The sequence below is a fragment of the Erythrolamprus reginae genome, chromosome 1 (assembly GCF_031021105.1).
Source record: "Erythrolamprus reginae isolate rEryReg1 chromosome 1, rEryReg1.hap1, whole genome shotgun sequence".
Classification (NCBI taxonomy): domain Eukaryota; kingdom Metazoa; phylum Chordata; class Lepidosauria; order Squamata; family Dipsadidae; genus Erythrolamprus; species Erythrolamprus reginae.
Window position 1 is genome coordinate 110676912 of NC_091950.1, and position 20083 is coordinate 110696994.

The window sequence follows — 20083 nt, forward strand, 5'->3', positions numbered from 1 at the left end:
TGATACTGTTTATAGCCAAAAATAGTGTATTTACTTCCGCATTTCTACTTCGCGGAAATTCGACTTTCGCGGGCGGCCTCGGAACGCATCCCCCGCGAAAAGTGAGGGAACACTGTACTAGTATAACTAAAGCTCCATATTCAGACAGAATGGAGGGAGAGAGGGAGAAAGGGAGATGGGCAGAGAGAGAAAGAGAAAGGAGCAAATTCACAGAAATTGCATTTTTGAAAAACCTATGGGGCTTTGTTTCTCATATTCTCATTTCCATTTGCATTAGAAAACTATATCAGTTTTCTCATATTCTCCAGTTTTATGCCAGTAACCCAGGAGGGTTAGCCACTTATTGCATTTTTCCTGTAAACAATTTTTTCTCTCCTCCATGTCATTGTGATATTGCAGAGAAGTGAAATAATTGGGATAACCTGATCTTTTTCTTTGTGATGTGTGTATGTTTTAAAGGGGGGAAATAGATGTAGAAGAAGGGTGTTTTTGCACATTGACAAAACACTCCATGAATTAATGTTTCACCAGCCATTTGCTTTATAAAATCCTCCAAGGAGCTGGACCATATGTTCATCTTACATTTATGCTGCCTGTTTAATTTAACCCATTAGAGTGACATAATTGCTTTGAGAAAATAATTCATATGTATTCTTGGCTGGCACACTAAATTCTATAAAAACAATTAAGACATGCTTAGGTCAGAGAGGCAGAAATGTTAGTTTATTGTTACATGTTTAAAATCCACACTGTTCAAGATCCTGAAACACCATCATTCTTCCTTGCCCCCCACCCCAGTCATTGCTCTAATTTATTTATTTATTTATTTTATTTATTAGTTGGACTTGTATACCGCCCCTCTCCGAAGACTAATTTGATTTCAGAATCACCAAAACCAGAAATAGGCAAACAAATTCTTTCTACTACTGGCTAGGACAGATGGGAATTGTAGTCCAAAACTTCTGAAGTGCCAAACTCTTCTTTCCACAGTCCAATTGTTTCTCTAGGTCACGTGTGTAAAACTTGGGATATCACATTGTCATCATGTGATGTATCGTAAGAGTTTTTCCCTTTGCGGATCTGTGGTGGGCATGGCCTTCAAGTGACACATTCAACCCGCAGACTACCAGTTTGACACCCCTGCTCTAGGTGTTTAGATTTCTCACAAAGTTCTTCTAAATTAGTAAACTTTTATTATTCTGTAGGTTAATGTGAAACTGGTCCCCGCTGGTAAACCTTAGCTTCTGCTTGGTTCTGGAGAGTAACTTAATAAGATTGCTAAATAAGCTTAAGGACAGAATATTTTTTCTCTGTCCCCCTGTGTTGTGGTTAGCTCTGGCCCAGCTCCTGCCCCAAGGACTGTGGATGTGGGGGAGACATCCACATGCTGCAGGCCTGCTTTGCCCCCTCCCAGTGGAATCTGCTGATGAAGGCTCCTCTGACCAAGAAGACATGAGTGACGGAGGAGGAGAATGTAGCAGACAGCTCAGAAGGAGATCAATTATCTAGCTCCTCCTTGGATTCAGAACAAGAGTTAATGCATGCGGAGAGCGATGCATAGACAACAACAACTGAGAGATTATTATCAAAGAAAATGAGGCCACCTGTGGTTGGGTGGGGCTGTGGTAATTAGTGAGGCTGCTATAAATAGCAGCCTGTGGGTTTGGCCATTGTGGAGGATTATCTGATCGTTGTGTTTCATGACTGCTTTACTGACTTTGACCTTTTGTGTGCTTATTTTCCCCCGCTTTGAAACTAAACCAGAGCAAAGTGTTGTTCACTTTGTGAAAGAAGAAGGACTGTGAATTGCCTCACAGCTGCAAGCTAAATATCACAGAACTGATAAGGGACTTGTACAAATTACCAGTTTGTTTGGAGACAAGTACTCTTTGCTATACCAAAAGAGGGCTTAGTTTAAGTGAATTTTCATTATAAAAAACATTGTTTTGAATTTTCAAACGTGTGTGTGTGTCTGAAATTTGTACCTGTGAATTTTTGGGAGGAGTGTACCAGAGAGCCCGACAGAACACCCTGTAAAAAAAAAATGGAAGTAGACATTGGTGAAATCCAAATATTTTTACTACTGGTTCTGTGGTCATGGCTTGGTGAATGCAGTGTAGTGGGATGTGGCTTGGTGGTTATGGCTTAGTGGTTGTAGCTTGGTGGACGTGGAATGAGAAATATATTGCAAAGTCTCAATTCCTACCCCAATCCAGTGTAGGATATTGCAAAATCTCCATTCCCACCCCACTCCGGGGCCAGTAAGAGGTGGCATTTGCCAGTTCTCTGAACTATTTAAAATTTCCACTACAGGTTCTCCAGAACCTGTTGGATTTCACCCCTGGAAGCAGACATGAACAGACATACAACCTGGCCCCTTCCAAGAAAGACATGTTCTCATCCAAGGATAGCATCACTCAGCTTCTATAAAGACCAGATCTGAACTCCTGCAGAAATTCTGATGCCAAGTTCCACGATCACTCAATGACTCTCTCCTGTGTCATTTATTATTTACCTGCCTCTCCAGTCATGGGCGAAGACAGGAGCAAAAGAGAGAGAACAGGGAAACTGTTTTAAATGTGGAATTCAAACTAAAGCAGATGTAAATGGTTTTTATTGGCAAATGTTCAACAAATCAGTCACAGTGCACTGCAAAGTTTTCTTCCACATTTGGCGTTCAGATGTTGTTACTTCTTTCATCGTTTAGAGCAGTTGCTCTGCTTAAACCATGCCACTGCAATGACAGCAAGTGTAGGTTATAAAATTAGCTTTAAGCAATTTAGGTTTAGTCGAATACATTTTTGTCTCTCTCTCCACCAATCTTCTTACTATTTCCCCAGGAACTACATTCAGCTTGGAAGCTTGGATTTTGGCCAATGGGAGAGTGTTTAGAAAGACCTAAGCCAACTGCCCAAGCTATTTTTCCATTGCAAAAATCAACCAAGATTTGACATGGCAGCCCAAAAGTTATGGAAAACTCCCTAGAGTTCTTGCAGTGGAGTTATTTCAAATACCCTTCAACTACCAGATCACCATCTGCGGAAGCAAGGGTAATGCAGAGTATATCCTGAAACATGAGTGAGATCATGTATCAACTAACACATGGGACCTGGAAAGCATGAAAATCTGAGTCTTAACTAGCTGAGGTGAGATCAAAAGTCTGAGTATTGAAATCTCCCAGACCAATCAGACTGAGAGATACCATCAGCACCCTTAGGGCTATTTCTGCTAAGTCAGGCAGGGACTGTATTGCACAGTTAACTCCAGGGTACCTGAACAAAATCCAAATTTGTTTCTAATTGCTCCCAAAGGAATGCAGTAACTATTTAGAACAATGCATAGGGTTATTTGATAGGTGGTGGGATTATATTAAAACACAGCAGTCCCCAATTTTGCTTGCAGCCATCCATAACTACCTGCAGATGGAGATAAGCAAGCCCCTACAACATGAATCTCTCAAGAGATGCCCTCAGGTGTTGAGTTTTGATACAAATAATTGTGATTATGATTATGATTACTGCTAGGGTTGGAAGGGACCTTTTGGCCATGTAGTCTAACTCCCCGCTCAAGTAGGACTCCGTACACCATTTCAGACAAATGGCTATCCAATCTCCTCTTGAAGGTCTCAAATGTTGGAGCTCTCACAACCTCCACTGGTTGATTGCTCTCACTGTCAGAAAGTTCCTCCTTATTTCCAGGTTGAATCACTTCTTGGTTAGTTTCCATCCATTATTCATTGTCTGGCCAGTCTCTCAAGTATTGGAACTCTGCCATCATGTCTCCCCTGGTCCTTCTCTTCACTAGACTGGCCATGCTTGCAACCACTCTGTGAATGCCCTGCTATTAGCACTGCTTCTGTGAGTAGCCCTGCTCCTCCAAAAGCCACATTGTGACATTAGCTAAAAGGAGAATAACTTTTTTTCTGTGGCCCCTATTCCAGTCAGAGTTTATGCGTCTCCACCCTCACATCCTTGGCCTTCTAGAATAGCCTAAAAACTTGGCCCTGGCACTTGGCCTGGGGCCCAACAGGGGCTTGCTACATGAAGGTTGACTGATGAGGGTAGAGAAGATTCTTGCCCATAGGCTGCCCAACATCTTGGTTTTTAACTTTTAACCCGAATTCAATTTTTCTAATTTTAATTATTTTTGTATTTTTAACTTTTTATTATATTGTAAGTCTCACAGAGTTAGTATAATAGCGAGATAAGCAGCATATAAATTTGAATGAATGAATGAATGAATGAATGGATGAATGAATGAATGACAAATGCCCGTATGTATAATGTAACTGCTTGCATTGCAGCTACCTAGCTGTTAGTTGTGGAACCCAACATGTTTGCAGCCATACATCTGAAGACTTTAACAATGGGGATAAAAGCACATTCGTCTTTAGAATGTAACAATAACTCTTCTGGAGCCCTTTTCACTACTGCTTGCATGAATCACCCTGAATTAAAGTGGCCTTATATGACACCTGACTCTGCAGGATTGAGACTTCCTTCTTATTGTTCTGTAATTCATGCATAGTATTTTTTTAAAAAAAATTCATTCTAATTACTGTGTTCTGGCCACTTTGCCATCAGGACTCCATGAGACTGCACAGTTGATACCTTGGGCATTAGGAATATTTCAACTGTGTGATGAACTTGAAATAAGAGGTGAATGCAGGTACTTTTTTCTTTAGCTAGCTCCTTTTGTATCATAATATCTTGGCCTGTGGTGGCTTTTCATCTTCCCTTATTCCCTACTATGAAACCTCAACACATCAAACATGGAGTCTATATTAATGAATTAGTCTGACAGAGAATTTATATTATATATATATTTCTCTATGGACTGCTTATGCTCCTTTTTTGACCTGGCTGAGCCAAATAGCATCACAGAGCTATTAACTGCAGCTGTCCAACTATTTGACAAACACCTTTTTTCTGCAGCCAGAGGCAGGGATGGAGGCCTGGGAGGAGAGGAGAGGAGAGGAGACGAAAACAAATGCATCAAAATCCAGACAGGTTACCACCCACACAGCTAGAGAATTCATGGATAGTGAATCATAAATTTCTTGTTTGACAAACCAAGTGAATGGTGACAAAGCAAATATATATATATTAATTATTAGTCCTTTAGGTTGCATAAATAATGATACAGATGGATACCAAACATTATCCTGTTTTAAGAGCAAGCAATGCTCAAATTAAAATATTCCTTTTCCTTTTTACAGGGACTTATATTTTTTTCTTCTTCAGGGCTAAGGTTCCAGTTTGGCTTTTAAGTCATACCTAAATAGTAATGGTTTGGAAAGCTCAACAATTATATTTAATTTCTCTTCCATTTGAATGAAGTGAAATTAAATATAGTTAATATGGTTACTTTTCAGTTACATCTTTAATAAGGTTTACTTTATGTTACAATGGATAGTGAATGAAGAAAAAACCCTAAATCCTAATGATAACAGCTGCCTAACTTGTCAGCATGCTATATTTGAAAGTGGAAGAATCTCCTTTATAAGAAATGTTTAAAGGCAAGTTGGATACCCATCTACTGGGAATTTTGTAGCAGTGAATGTCTGTGCTAAGCAGCTGTCTAAACTATATGACATCAAAGTTTCCATCCAACTCTAATAATCTATGATTCTATATAAAAAAAACTTCAAACTGGAATAGTTTTTGGAGGCTGTTGAGAGTGGAGAGATTAATTTAGGTCTCTAATTTTGCACTTCTATTTCAACACATAGGTAACATTGATCATCTGCTTTGTATAAGAAAACAAATCATATTCCTAAATTATCTTTAGGAGTCCTGGTGGTAAAGTGGTTAGAACACTGTTTCCCAACCTTGGCAACTTGAAGGTATTTGGACTTAAATTCCCAGAATTCCCCAGCCAACAAATGCTGGCTGGGGAATTCTGGGAGTTGAAGTCCAAATATCTTCAAGTTGCCCAGGTTGGGAAACACTGGGTTAGAATACACTTTTTTAAAAAAATCTCCCTTTTTATAACCCCGCAATCCCTTAATTCAGGGTAAAGTCAGGATGGAGCTGAGCATTTATTACAGGCCAACTCTGGCCACAGCTTGGAGTTTGATTCTTGACAGGGCTGAAGTTGACTCAGTATTCCATTCTTCCAAGGTGGATAAAATAAGCACCCAGATGGTTTGGGGCAATATACTGACTCTGTAAACTATGTTAGAGAATAATATAAAACACTGTGGAATGATATATAAATCTAAGTGCTATTGTGACAGTCGTAAGGTATTGAAGCCAAATCAACTACTTATTCCATTGTCATATGAAATGGTATGAGCAAACACCATCTTTTTACCTCAGAGAGAAAAATGTTCTGAGCCAGTGTGATAGGCTCTAATTGCTTGGGCATTTTTTTTTTTAGTAGCATATTCTTGAAAGAAAACAAGAAAAAGAAAAATAAGGGGGGGGAAACCCAGGAAGTACAAAGAAGAAAAATAACAATAGAATAAATAAAATATCATTCCCAAATTCTAGTTTGCCTTCTGTTTCTCAGGGATTCCCCTGTTTTCCTCTGTTCCCACTGCCAACACCTATTCTAATAAAAAGGAAGGAATGAAATACAATACAGTGATACCTTGTCTTAATTGGTTCCAGGAGGAGGTTCGTAAGGTGAAAAGTTTGTAAGATGAAACATTGTTTCCCATAGGAATCAATGGAAAAGTGATTAATGCGTGCGAGCCCAAAACTCAGAAACCCGGAAGCCGGGCCACCACCGTCGAAGGAGGCTTGAGCCTCCCGGTCCTCCCCACCCCTTCGCCGTACCTGTCATCCTGGGTGAAGCGCTGGGGGGAGGGAGTCAGGAAGATCCTCCTGCACCCCCCAGACGAAAACACAACAGAGGTCCGTGGCTGCCTCCGGCTTGAGCCTCCCTTTGCTCCATGCCGCTTCACCCTGCCTGTCATCCTGGCTCAAGCAGGCGGTGGCAGACCACCTTTGTGTTTTCAGCTGGGGGGACAAGAGGACCTTCATGACCCCCTCCCCCCTGCGCTTCACCCAGGATGACAGGCAAGGTGAAGCAGCATGGAGGAATGGGAGGCTCAAGCCAGCGGCGGCGGACCACCTTTGTGTTTTTGGCTGGGGGGGGGCAGGAGAGCTGGTCTGACACCCCGCCCCCCCCCCAGGCGCTTCAGCTGGCAGTCGGGAGGCAGGGAATCTCGGCGGGGGCGGGAAATGAATGGGAAATCCCATCAGGTGTAGTCACAAGGCAGGGGAATCCCTGCATCAGTAAGTGAGCGCACACGCAGTAAGAGAGCCCAGGGATCCGGGCTTGTGTTCGTAAGATGGAAAGGGTTTTTAAGACAAGGCAAAAAAAAAAATCTTAATCCCCAGGTTCATATCTTGAAAAGTTCGTATGACGAGGGGTTCATAAGACAAGGTATCATTGTATTTGGTTGCCTGCCTAACAAAATATTTTTCTCCTATCGTCCTTGATATGGCTAGGAAAGAGGCAGTAAGAACAATCAAGAAGGGCAATATGGTCATCATCCTATAAGGGAGTCAGAATGTTACAGCCTCAACTGCTCCCCATCCACTTCCTTAGTGCCTGACAGAAAGGTTCCCAAGGATTGTTGCTATCACTCCCATGGCAGACAGTAAATGATTCAATGGATTTTTGGAGATAAACAAATGTAGCTGAGCTGCTTTAAATGTATGCCATGTGTAGCTTGCATGTTCCTTGCTTGTAACAAATGTCTTCCAGACAACACAAAGTTAGCTTTCAGAGAGTGCCCCAATGCAAAGGTCACAATGTGACCGTGGTGGTTTAGGATCAGAGCACGGGTGGGTTGGACCCTGAATGGTGGGGAACGTGGTTCCTGTGGTGGCAATGTAATGCCTAGGCTAGCTCTGGTGGCACCGCCGGGTGTGCACGGCAACCAGCATTTTCCTGGATCTCAGCCTGCCCTGCCCTGCCCTGCCATGAGCGCTGCCTTCCCATGCTGCATGACCCTCACCCCTCGCTCATCTCTGGTGCCAGCTCCCCCCACTGTAATGACAGCGCACGCTAACACCATTTACACTGCCACCCGCACTCGCGCCATCTCTGCCCACACTTGTACCGACTCCCCCCCACTGCCCGTGCTACTGCTGTTTGCCTCACTGCCCACACTCACACCGATTCTGCCCATGCTCATGCCAGCTCTGCCCATGCTTGTGCCAGTTCATGCCCCACTTCCCATGCTGCCACCATTCACCCTGCCATGCGCACTCTCACCGGCTCCCCCCACCATCTGTGCTACCGCTATTTGCCCCACCACCCACAATCATGCGGCTCCACCGTGCTCATGCCAGCTCCCCCCACACCCATTGTACCACCATTCACACTGCCATGCATGGTCTCGCTCAGTCCCCCTCCACCTGCGCTACCACCGTTTGCCCTGCCACCAATGCTCACAACGGCTCCATGAGCGAGAGGTGATTGGTGGCAGTGTGGACACTACTTACCTTATTATTGTCTGATTCTAGTTTTTTTGCTTCTGTGCATGCGTAGAAGTGAAAAAAAAACCAAAATGTCGCATGCATTCGTCCTTGTGTGAGATTCGGCTTCTGCTCATGCACGCATTCCCAGACCGTTCTGGTAGGGCCAGGAATGGTGGCCCACTCCTGGATCAGAGGGTCATGCAAAATGGGTTCTGGGCATGCATGGTGGAATTTATTTTTGTTTTTTCATTAGCTGCAGAAAGACCCTCACAGCTACTTGTCCCCCTTTTTTTATATTTTCCAACCACTGATTATATGAAAGGGAAGTTAGAAGGAGAAAGCAAAAAAGTCTTGGGGGATAAATTGTATAAATTCCATCAATTGCCTGTTGTGATTAAACCTCAATCTTAGCAGTTCCACTAAGCAGGGTCAGGATGCATTGCTTTTGATGATTCTCATCAATTTGCTTTCAACTATTAGGCAAATATTAATTCATGCCTCAATGACATGAAAAAAGCAGAAACTAGTAATCATAAATAATATAAATTGCCATAATAGGGGTTTTTAACTTATAGAAAAGGTGTTACTGGGTCTTTCAATTGGGGATCAATTTGCTTTTCTACCAGAGTTCAGAAAACGACTAAGTTTAGAAGCACATGGAGCAATATATATAAAATAGATTAATACTTTGCTTGGATCCTTGCAGACATCATATTAGTGATTAGTATTACTAATTACTACACTGAATTAGTAATTAGTGATGATTAGTGACTTTATAACATGATTGCAAATTCCATTATCGAGGAGTAGAATTAAGATGAGAGAATCAGATCAATACAAATGTATTTTTCAAAAAGCCAGGACATGAGGTGGGGTGGGGTGGGGGCAATGGAAAGGAATGCTAATTCTTGGCCTCAGAATCACCTGCTTTAAATCTCTGCTCCCACAGCTTGCCTTGATCTTTCATATCAGTCTTCCAAAAGGAAGGTGAGTTTCTTCACCTCTAGGCCACCATGCTGCTCATCAGAATTGATTGCTATAAGCATGTATAATCCCATGGATCAACCTTGGGAAATAATATATAGTGTTGATATCAAACAGACAAGCACGCATAACTGATAAATATATTATGTCTGTGAAATATTAAATATTAAATAGTCCACAGACATCACAACAAGGGCAGGAAGCTTTTCAGCAACCAAATTTCACTGTTAAAATGTGTATATATACATGCATGTGTGCATGCACGGACATGCACTGTTAAAACACACACACACACACACACACACACACACACATTTATAGCCCAGGAAACAAATTAGTTAATGAATAAATGAAGAAAGAAAAAAACTAATATTTCTGCCAATCCAATGATTTCTTCACTGCTAACACAGCTGCCAAACCCCAAATGATATTTATATGCAGTATGTCAACACCATACTTGGAGTATATAGAATTCAAATTGACTACATTGATACAAGAAATGTCATACAAAAGTAGGGTGGCTGAGCTCCTTGAATTCCTGAGTTTGAGGAATAGGGCGGCATAGAAATCTAATAGGTGGATAGATAGATAGATAGATAGATAGATAGATAGATAGATAGATAGATAGATAGATAGATAGGTAGGTAGGTAGGTAGGTAGGTAGGTAGATTTATATAGTCCATGGAATGGTCTATATAAATGGTCAAGAAATATGTGATTCCTTCAGACTAAGTTGATACCTATGGATAAACAATCGCTGAAGAAAACTTTCAGAACTAAAGAGATGTCCAACTAACTATGATTTAATAAAATATATTATCTGGCCTTATCCAATTTCTCTACTGTTGTGAAATCAGCTCAATAGAAGTTTGGATTTATAGAGTCTCAAGAGCTGACATATCTGCTACAAAACTATGTCATTTATTCACATCAAGATCAAGTTCTAGCAACTTTAGCATGGTGTGATGTCTAATCATAGGCCTTCTCCCCATGGAAAAGGACTCTGAAGTAATAATTACTTGGCAATCACACACACTTTATCACTTCCAAATTAGATTTTGGTAATCCAGTGCTTTATTTTCAGAGTAATCTTATTACCGCAACGGAGTTTCCTTCACTGTCTTTCTCCTTTCATTTGATATTTATTGTCACAGATGTAAAGCATTAAGGCACAGCCAAGAGAAATATTGGATTTGGGCAGAGAAATTGGATAATATTAATCACAGCATTTAAAAAAAAATCCCACTCTCAATTAAATTCCCTTAAATCTGTATACATATTAAAATAAAAAGTAATTGAATACACATACAAAAATAGAAAATATTTCATTAAGAATCATATGTAATACACCTATTTTTTTCTCTCCCAAAGTATAATGTATTTATTCGAGTTTCCCTTTTTATCACAGTCTTTGGGAACAACATTATGTTTGAGCTAACAATTTAGCACAAGACTTTCTTAAGTGCCGGAACAACTATTATGGCCAAAATTGATATGGCACAACCAGGAAAGCATGAATTGTGTTCGTACCACAGTGCTTGTCTGAATTTGAACTGGCTCAATGCATATTTTGCAGGAGAGGCGGAGTAACGACACGGACACAAGAGCTGGATTTAAAACTGGGTCATTTTTATTAATTAAATTTGCATAATTTATTTAAATAAATTAGCATAATTAGCATAATTAACTATAACCCTAACAAGGACCCGCAGGGTCAAACAATTGCTTCCGGGGTGGAAAATGATGTCAGAAAAACTTCCGGGGCAACTATGGGCATAGCTCCATGCTAATCCAGGTGAGGGACCACTCCCTCACCTGAGACATTGCCATGCACTTGCATGTGGGAGGTCCCGCCGGTGAACCCCTACCAGGGGAATTAAATGTGTGGGACCCAAAGACAGGTTCCCCCCAATTGCTCAGGTCGCTCACACCACAAGCCTTTGGAGAGAACCTGTCAATCATCCCCAAAGATGCCCAACGGAGAACACGCAGTTGCTAAACCACCACCCAGTTTTCCGCCCCTAACCTGCCTACCCAAATGACCAAAGGTAAGCCAATTAACCTAGACAGGGGCAAAGCACCCCCTAACCACTTTGTCCGTCTCTCCACAGTGTGGAAAAGGTGAAAAACGATCTTGGCAAATGCCAAGACTGCCAAAAATTCCTATTCGGCCCCTTAGGGCGACCCCCAGTGGCACACTGCAAGATAGGGAGGGCGGGTGGGTGTTTGCTCTTCTGCCGAGTCCGGGGCGAAAAGGCAGAGTTCGAGCCTGCCAGCCCTTATATAGGGCTCGCAGGCTCCTCCCCGGACTCGTGACCGGGTAGGCCCAAGCCACCCATGATTTTGGCCGAGATCTCGCGAAGTCTCGCGAGATCTCGGCCCTTTACCAAGATGGCAGCTATGCCAGTAGCCGGGTCCCCTGGCCCTCCAGCAAAAGCGCCAGAGGATGAAGACCACCAGCGGTATTATCTGAGTATGGGAATAGAGAATTATCTTGGATCACTAATTGTTGTAACTGGTGCAGATGTCTATTCCCATCCTAGATAATGTCAAGGATCCTGAATTTGTTCACTTCAAGATGCTGATTTTTAATTTCCATAATTCCTAATCATTGATCTGCTAGAGATAGCATCTGGACACTAAATTCTAGGGGGGGAATGGAAATTTCCATAACGTTTCCTTGTGATGATGTTCTTTTTGACTGTAAATGAATCAAATTCCATGATCATTTTGACCTGAAATAAAATAAGATGCAAATTCATTTAAAATATATTTTCCCTAGTATTGTAATCCAACTGATATATTGACTGTAGAATGTTATGCATCGTTACTGAGAAGCAAATTATTAGATTTATGACAAGTTGAGTGCTTGTATAATTGCAGCTTTATATATTTATTGGAATTTTACTGTTTGTTCTATGTTGTTTCAAGTATTACACCACTGCAATTGGAATGTCTTCAATCTCATTTAAATATAAATATTGGGTGTTGTTTGCATTTGGTTATTCTCAATTTGATTGATGTCTTTTCTCCCTTTGAATGGCATTTTAGATTATTGTGATTTTTCTTTCTGTTTTCATATCTATGTCTGTATTGGTATCTCTATATTTCTCTATGTCTATATAGCACTTGGCCTTAGTAACACTTTTATATTACAATAATTAAACTTGGTTAGAGCAATAAACAAAGAAAGTGTTTATAGAGAAGAATAATGACAGCATATACTGTTGGGGCAGGTGGGGGACCATGTTTGAATTTAATTATATTGAATTATAACTGAGCCAAAATCTTTTTTTCAAATGTGCCACAGATGTTCAACACCCCCACAGGTCTAATTTACCATGTAGGGACTATGTGTGCAATAAGGGTTTCTGTCAGGGTGAACAGCTCCCTTTTTGCTCCTGCCTGTCAGTTGTCAAGAGCCAGTTGTGAAGGCAGTGTGAGGCTCCATCTACCTGCCTGGATACCGTCATTTGGGTTCTTTCACCCTCTGTGCATGTGCAAAGCATTCTGTGCATGTGCAGAGGGTAAAAGAACCCAAATGGTGGTGTCAGGGAGAGTGGGCAGAACCTCACACTTCACGACTGGGTCACTGGCTACCGACAGGCACAAGGGAACTGAGAGCATTTCGCTGGTTTCAGTGTAAGTGTAAGTGTAAGTTTCCTGTTTCTGGTGAGCAAGAGAAAAACATCTCTATAAAATAAAACAATGGGACATAAACATATCAAAGGAAGTAGGTGATAGTATATATAGATCTCTCTCTCAATTTATCAATGGAATCTTATTTTTCCTATATGGTCAGACTCTTATTAGCAGAGAGACAAAAGCAACACAGCCAATATTTCCAATAAATTACACTGTTCTACAATTTTTTTGTGTGGCAGAAATGAAATGTGACATTTCTTAATGAATTTCACATGCTGAATTCAAATATAATAATGATATTTGTTAGTTGACTCTAGTTTTCATGCAATGGACATTTTACATTTTCCAACTATCCAACAGGTAATAGGCAGATAATGAACCAAAACTTAATACGTGTATATAAACCCGTATATTTTTATTAAAAATTAAGTGAATTATATTCGCAACAGTGAATACATGAAATAATCTATTATATATGTTTATCAAGAAAAACTAAATTAGTAAACAAGTTTAAAATGTTCAAAAGTTTAAATTTTTCAGTAATCTTGCCTTTGGTTTCTCTTGACTTTTTTTTTTTTGTATTCAAGGAAAGGATTGTCTCTTGCAATTGTCCAACAGTAGTCTAAAAGCATTGATGGTCTCCATTTACCTTGATACTTTTATCCATTGCTGCAATGTCTTAATGGAAGTGCTCCCCATGCTCGTCACTCACTGCTCCACAATTTGATAGAAAGAAATTCATATGAGAGTGTAGAAAATATCAGAGCTTGCATTTGTGGAAACTAGCCTGTTTGTGCCCAAGCAGCAAACCAGTCCAGCCAGCCCATCAACCCAGCCAGCCAGCCAGCCACAGACCAGTAGAAATGGAGTTGAAGTCTTCAATGAATGCAGCAGTAGGAAGTTGTGGAAAAATATATTTACTTCTTTATACTCTCTACTACTACTACTACTACTACTGTCTATACTATACATAAAATAAACTAGTATCTTACTAGTACTTTGCTACAAGTTCAATAACTCACAGGAACCAACTTATACAGCGTTACAGCTTCCACGAACAGCAACAGCACACAGGTAACAGTGAACAGACAGAGAGTAAGAGCAGGGAGCTTTTGCCTTATTAAATACTTTGCATATGATTGCTAGGTTGCTGCACAGTCAACTGCCTCTGAATGACTCAGCATTCTTACCTGAGGTCTACTTTCTGCATTATATTACCTAGGTATTTTTAATTTTTTGACAGAAAATAAATTTTAAGGACATGTTTAAGGTTAATTTAAGGGTTAAATAAGGTTCAGGAGGGAAGTGTTTTTAATAGGAAAGTGAACACAAGAACAAGGGGACACAATCTGAAGTTAGTTGGGGGAAAGATCAAAAGCAACATGAGAAAATATTATTTTACTGAAAGAGTAGTAAATCCTTGGAACAAACTTCCAGCAGACATGGTTGGTAAATCCACAGTAACTGAATTTAAACATGCCTAGGATAGATCCATCCTAAGATAAAATACAAAAAATAGTATAAGGCAGACTAGATGGATCATGAGGTCTTTTTCTGCCATCAGTCTTCTATGTTTCTCTGTTTCTCTGTTTCTCTGTTACAACCAAGATTTTTGTAGGCCTGGATGAGTTTTTCAACCACTTCCTTGTAGTTTGCTGCTTTATTGTTTCCAAGAAAAATTGATGTCACTGACATGAATGCTATCCATGCAGTGTTTTCTTTTCCATGCAACAGAGATAGAAACTCATCATCATTAATAAGTTCACAGATCTGTGGGCCAACAAAAAGGCCTTCATTTATTTTTGCAGCACTCAGCAATGGAAATTTACTTAACAGGTACATGAAAGCTGTTTTATTCCTGTCCATTGCCTTCATGAGGTTTTTCATTAATCCCAATCTGATGTGTAATGGAGGTCGTAAAATATTGTTGCTGTCTACAAGTGCTGCATGCTTTACATATTTATTCTCTGGTTGCAATGTCTGCCATAGTGGTCATTCTCTTTTGATATAGTGCAATTCTTTCGCACGACTGTCCCATTCACACAGGAAGCAGCAATACTTAGTATATTCATCTTGAAGACCAAGTAAGATAGCAACCACTTTCAGGTCCCCAGAGATTGACCATTGATGTTGATCATAGTTAATGCATCTTAAGAGCTCTTTCAAGTTTTCATATGCTTCTTTCATTGCAACTGCATAAGCAACTGGAACGGATGGTAGCTGATTTCCGTTATGTATGTAAATATGTATGTATGCATGTATGTATGCAGCAGCCCACCCCTGATCATATTATATCATGGAAACTAGAGCCAATATACATTTTTAAATGTTATTTTCATTTTTGGCACCCCCAAATTATGTAAGTACAGCTGTTTTCATGCTCACAGCTTTTTACCGTGAGAACTGAAACAGTAAGGCAAGACAGCATTTAATAGTGTGGTGCTCCCTGGTGGTAGAACTGAAGATCTCTTTTAAAATTATATTAAGAGATTTTGTTATATGATAAAATGAGTTTTGTGTTTAGAAAGGTATTTTGAAATACTAACTCAAAATATAATTCATCTGTGCTTGTTAAAAATAACCTAAAATCTGTAATGAAACTGTACACAGTGTGGTATTCAGTGATATACTGTGTTTCTCTAAAACATGACCCACTCCCCAAGAGAAGGCCCAGCACTGTTTTGTGCACATATGTTAAAATTAAGACCTATCCCCAAAATTTGGCTCTTTTTAAACTCATGTATGGCCAGGCTTTCTGGAGTAGGTGATGGCCGACTTTTTTGGGTGGATGGTTACTAATAGACTGGAGTGGCTGGCACAAGGCACGTTGGTAAGGGTGCGTGAGATGCGTGGGTCGCATCACTTGCTCTTTTCGGCCGCGAAAAAAGCAGCCCAGTGGCCAGGTGAGGCATGTGGAGAGGAAATTAAGACACTCCTCAAAAAGAAGGCCTAGCCTTTTTTTTCGGGGGTGGTCAAAAGAAAATAAGATCCGGTTGTATTTTCAAAGAAGGATCCAGAAGGATCTCTCGAAATTGAGTGAGTGGGCAACAAAGTGGCAAATGCATTTTAACCTAAAAAAGTGCAAAATTATGCATATTGGGGCAAAGAACCCCAATTATACCTACCAACTGATGGGGACCAAGCTTTCTGAGACAACCCAAGAAAGGGATCTTGGGATTTTGGTGGACAGCTCAATGAAGATGTCAACCCAGTGCGCAGCAGCAGTAAAGAAAGCAAATTCCATGCTTGGCATGATTAGGAAGGCAATCGAAAATAAGTCAGTAAGTGTTGTATTGTCTCTGTATAAATCAATGGTGAGACCACACTTGGAGTACTGTGTACAGTTCTGGTCACCTCACCTCAAGAATGTTCCAAGAATGGAACTGGAAAAAGTGCAAAAAAGGGCAACAAGTATGATCAAAGAAATGGAGCACCTCCCTTATGAAACCACATTGCAACTTCTTGGTCTCTTCAGCCTTGAAAGACAGTGTTTAAGGGGTGACTTTATTGAAGTGTATAAAACAGAGTGTATAATTGAAGTGTATAAAACAGAGCAGAGCAGAGCAGAGAAGAGAAGAGAAGAGAAGAGAAGAGAAAAGTTCCACGAGGAAACAAGGCAAGACAAAGGCAAGACATCAAACCGTAAGTGATTGATCACTACTGCCCATTGAATACCACAAAGCCTCAATCTGCCCAGCACCCCAGGACCTCCAACACCCTAGCACCATCAAACTTCTTGCCATTGCCCGAACCCCCTGCAGAACCAAGCTTACCCTGCCATCAGCCGAGCTATCAACCAAGGCTTGGAGCATCTGAAGCTTGTACGCCAAGTGAATAACCAAGAGAGAAACCCTTAGTTTGAACAAGCGCTAGGAGTCCTATTAACAACAAAAGGACCTGTAAACGCTCCATTCAAAGGGAGACTGAAAAATCTTCTAAATCACCTCATCAAACACCATTTGGGCTAATAAGGCAAGCTTAAACTACTAGGTGCTGGCTGTGAAGGAAGAAGGGGGGTTACTGGGCATTCAAAAGCCATTGTTCTTGCCTGTTTCAACTATTTGCCTCTCTCTTAAAGTTACAAACTCCTAATTGCCTCTCCCTCAACACGCTGTAAAGTCATAAAGAGGCCCACTGAGCAGGAAGCCAGAAACTCAGGCAGGGTAACCAAAAGACTTTCCTGAAGCACTAACACCCCACACACACACACACACACCCTGGTAGACAGACGCTGACACAGAACAGCTCAAATCAAAGCAGAAATGCCAATCAAAAAGAATATACAACAACAAGAACAACAAGAACAACAAGCAACAATTGATAATCACAGCTATCAATGCTTTAAATGCAAAGACATTATCAATGATCATGATGGTTTCATAAAATGCCAGACTTGCAATCAGTCTGCTCACAAAAGCTGCTTCAATATTTCTAAACATATTGACACCTTCCTAAAAGCAAACTCTTCATTTCTTTATATGTGCTCATCCTGCGCCCCCAAGCTAAATATACTTAGCAGCTTGTCTGATGAGATTAATACCTTAAAAGAAGCCATCAAAACCCAAAAAACATTAATAGAAAGTATGGAACCAAGACTTCTCAAAACGCAAGAAGAATTCAAAAAAAGTATTGAATCAAGACTCTCATCCATGGAGAAAAATATCCAAACACTGAATCCACCCGACAAAATATCACTCACCACTCCACCACCCCAACCTCAACCACTTCCAATACTCCAAAAACCCACTAATTCTACCAATGATATCTCTACCCTAGTCAAGGATGCCATGGAATGTGAACAAAAACGCCAGAATGCTATCCTCTTTGGTCTTGATGAAAGTCATGAATCAGATATAACAAGAATAAGAAATATCATCCACCAACATCACTCACATGCACAAACATTCGCCCAAGAAGACATTTTGGAAGTTACCAGAATTGGACCTAAGCACAAGTATAACGATGGCTCAATAGCTCCCCGCTTCTGCAAAGTAGTATGCAAAACTGAACAAATAAAACAGCAATTCATCAAGACCATTAACCACATTGCCAGAAATAACAAGTCCTTCAACAAACTCAGATCCAGACCAGATCTTTCTCTCCTCCAACGTATTCGCTCTCGCGAACTACGGGCAGAACTCAAGAGACGCTATGAACTTGGTGAAACAAATCTTTACATAGATTACCACACAGAAAGCATCAAACCCAAAACCCATAATTCTCCCCACATCTTCCGGTCTAACTTTCAACCTACCATCTCACAACATCAAACTGACACCAGCCAGACCACCATTCCACAACAACAAATGGACAACCCTACCACCTCAAACCAAGAATAGGAAAGCGTGCCCCTTACTTCCTCTAACCACCCCAAAACCAATTCCCAACACAAGACCAATCTCAAATGTAAACTATTAAATGCTAGAAGTTTAGTCAACAAGATATCTGAATTCCTCCTTCTACTTGACACCTCCAATTTTGATATAATTTTTATATGCGAAACATGGCTAAATGCTTCCTACCCAGCCTCCATTATCACATCAAAAAACTACCATGTTTTCCGATCAGACCGTGAATCCCACAGAGGAGGCGGAGTAGCTATATTTTACAAAAAATCACTGAACCTAAAAATCCTTAAAGTTGCACAGGATTTATTGGTACCTGAAACTATTGTCTGTGATTTATCCCTAAATACCACAATTCGCTTCTTACTCTGCTACAGAGCCCCGGACTACGACATCGAACATGCTAACAAATTATCCACATTACTAACGTGGGCAACCAACTGCCCATACCCCATTATCTTCCTTGGAGACCTCAACCTACCACACATCAACTGGTCCTTAAATGAATGCAGCACGGAACCCATCCATTCTACTATATATAATACCGTCACCCATCTGGGACTTGACCAACTAGTAACTAAAAATACCAGACTTGATAACTGTCTGGATCTCATCTTCTGTAACAGCAAAAGTACAATATATGGCTTACAAATAACAGAACCATTTTCCAACAGCGACCACAGCATGATAAACTTCAGTCTCAACTTAAGCCACACTATGAACCACCAAAATAATACAACACCAAAATTCAATTTCAAAAAAGCGAACTACGAACTCATTGAAGCCCACCTCTCAACATTAAACTGGAAAACTCTATTCTCTGAATGCTACACTACTGATGACCTCTACAACACATTCCTACTCGAAATGAAAATTATCATCAGACTTCATGTACCTCTAACATGTACCATAAACAAAAAAAATAACCTCCCCATCTCAATAAGAAAATTACAAACAAGAAAAAAATCTCTCTGTAGGAAAAACAAAAAAGGACAAGTTTCCAACTTCAAAAGCCGATATAAAAGCATTTGCAATCAAATAAAAGCAGAATGCCTTAACTACTACAGCAAACAAGAGGAAGACCTCCTACGCACCAAATCTAATAGAGCTTTCTACAACTTTGTCAACAATAAACTCAAAGACTCTAGACCAATCCCACCTCTCAAAGGACCCAACAACAAAGAATACCATGATGATTCATCCAAAGCCAACCTCTTCAACTCTTTCTTTGGCTCTGTCTTTGTTAACAGCAATGGCTCATCACCCAATTTCATCAATCGCACCTCAAACTCCCTCAATGATTTAACCCAAGTAGACTTCACTGAAGACCAAGTTGAAAAAGCATTACGTGACCTTAAACCTTCTCTATCAGTTGGACCAGATGGTCTATGTGCATACTTCCTAAAAAAGCTCTCTTCTGCCATAGCTGAACCACTAAGCATAATTTTTGAAAAATCCTTCAGAACCAGCACACTTCCTAAGCTATGGTCGAAAGCAATGGTCATCCCCATCTTCAAAAAAGGAGACCCCTCTCTTGTAGATAACTACAGACCAATTTCACTATGCTGCGTCCCATGCAAAGTCATGGAATCAATTATAAACAAATCAATTACTCTCCATTTATAAACTAATAATTTGCTCTCTAATAAACAATTTGGTTTCAGAAAAAAA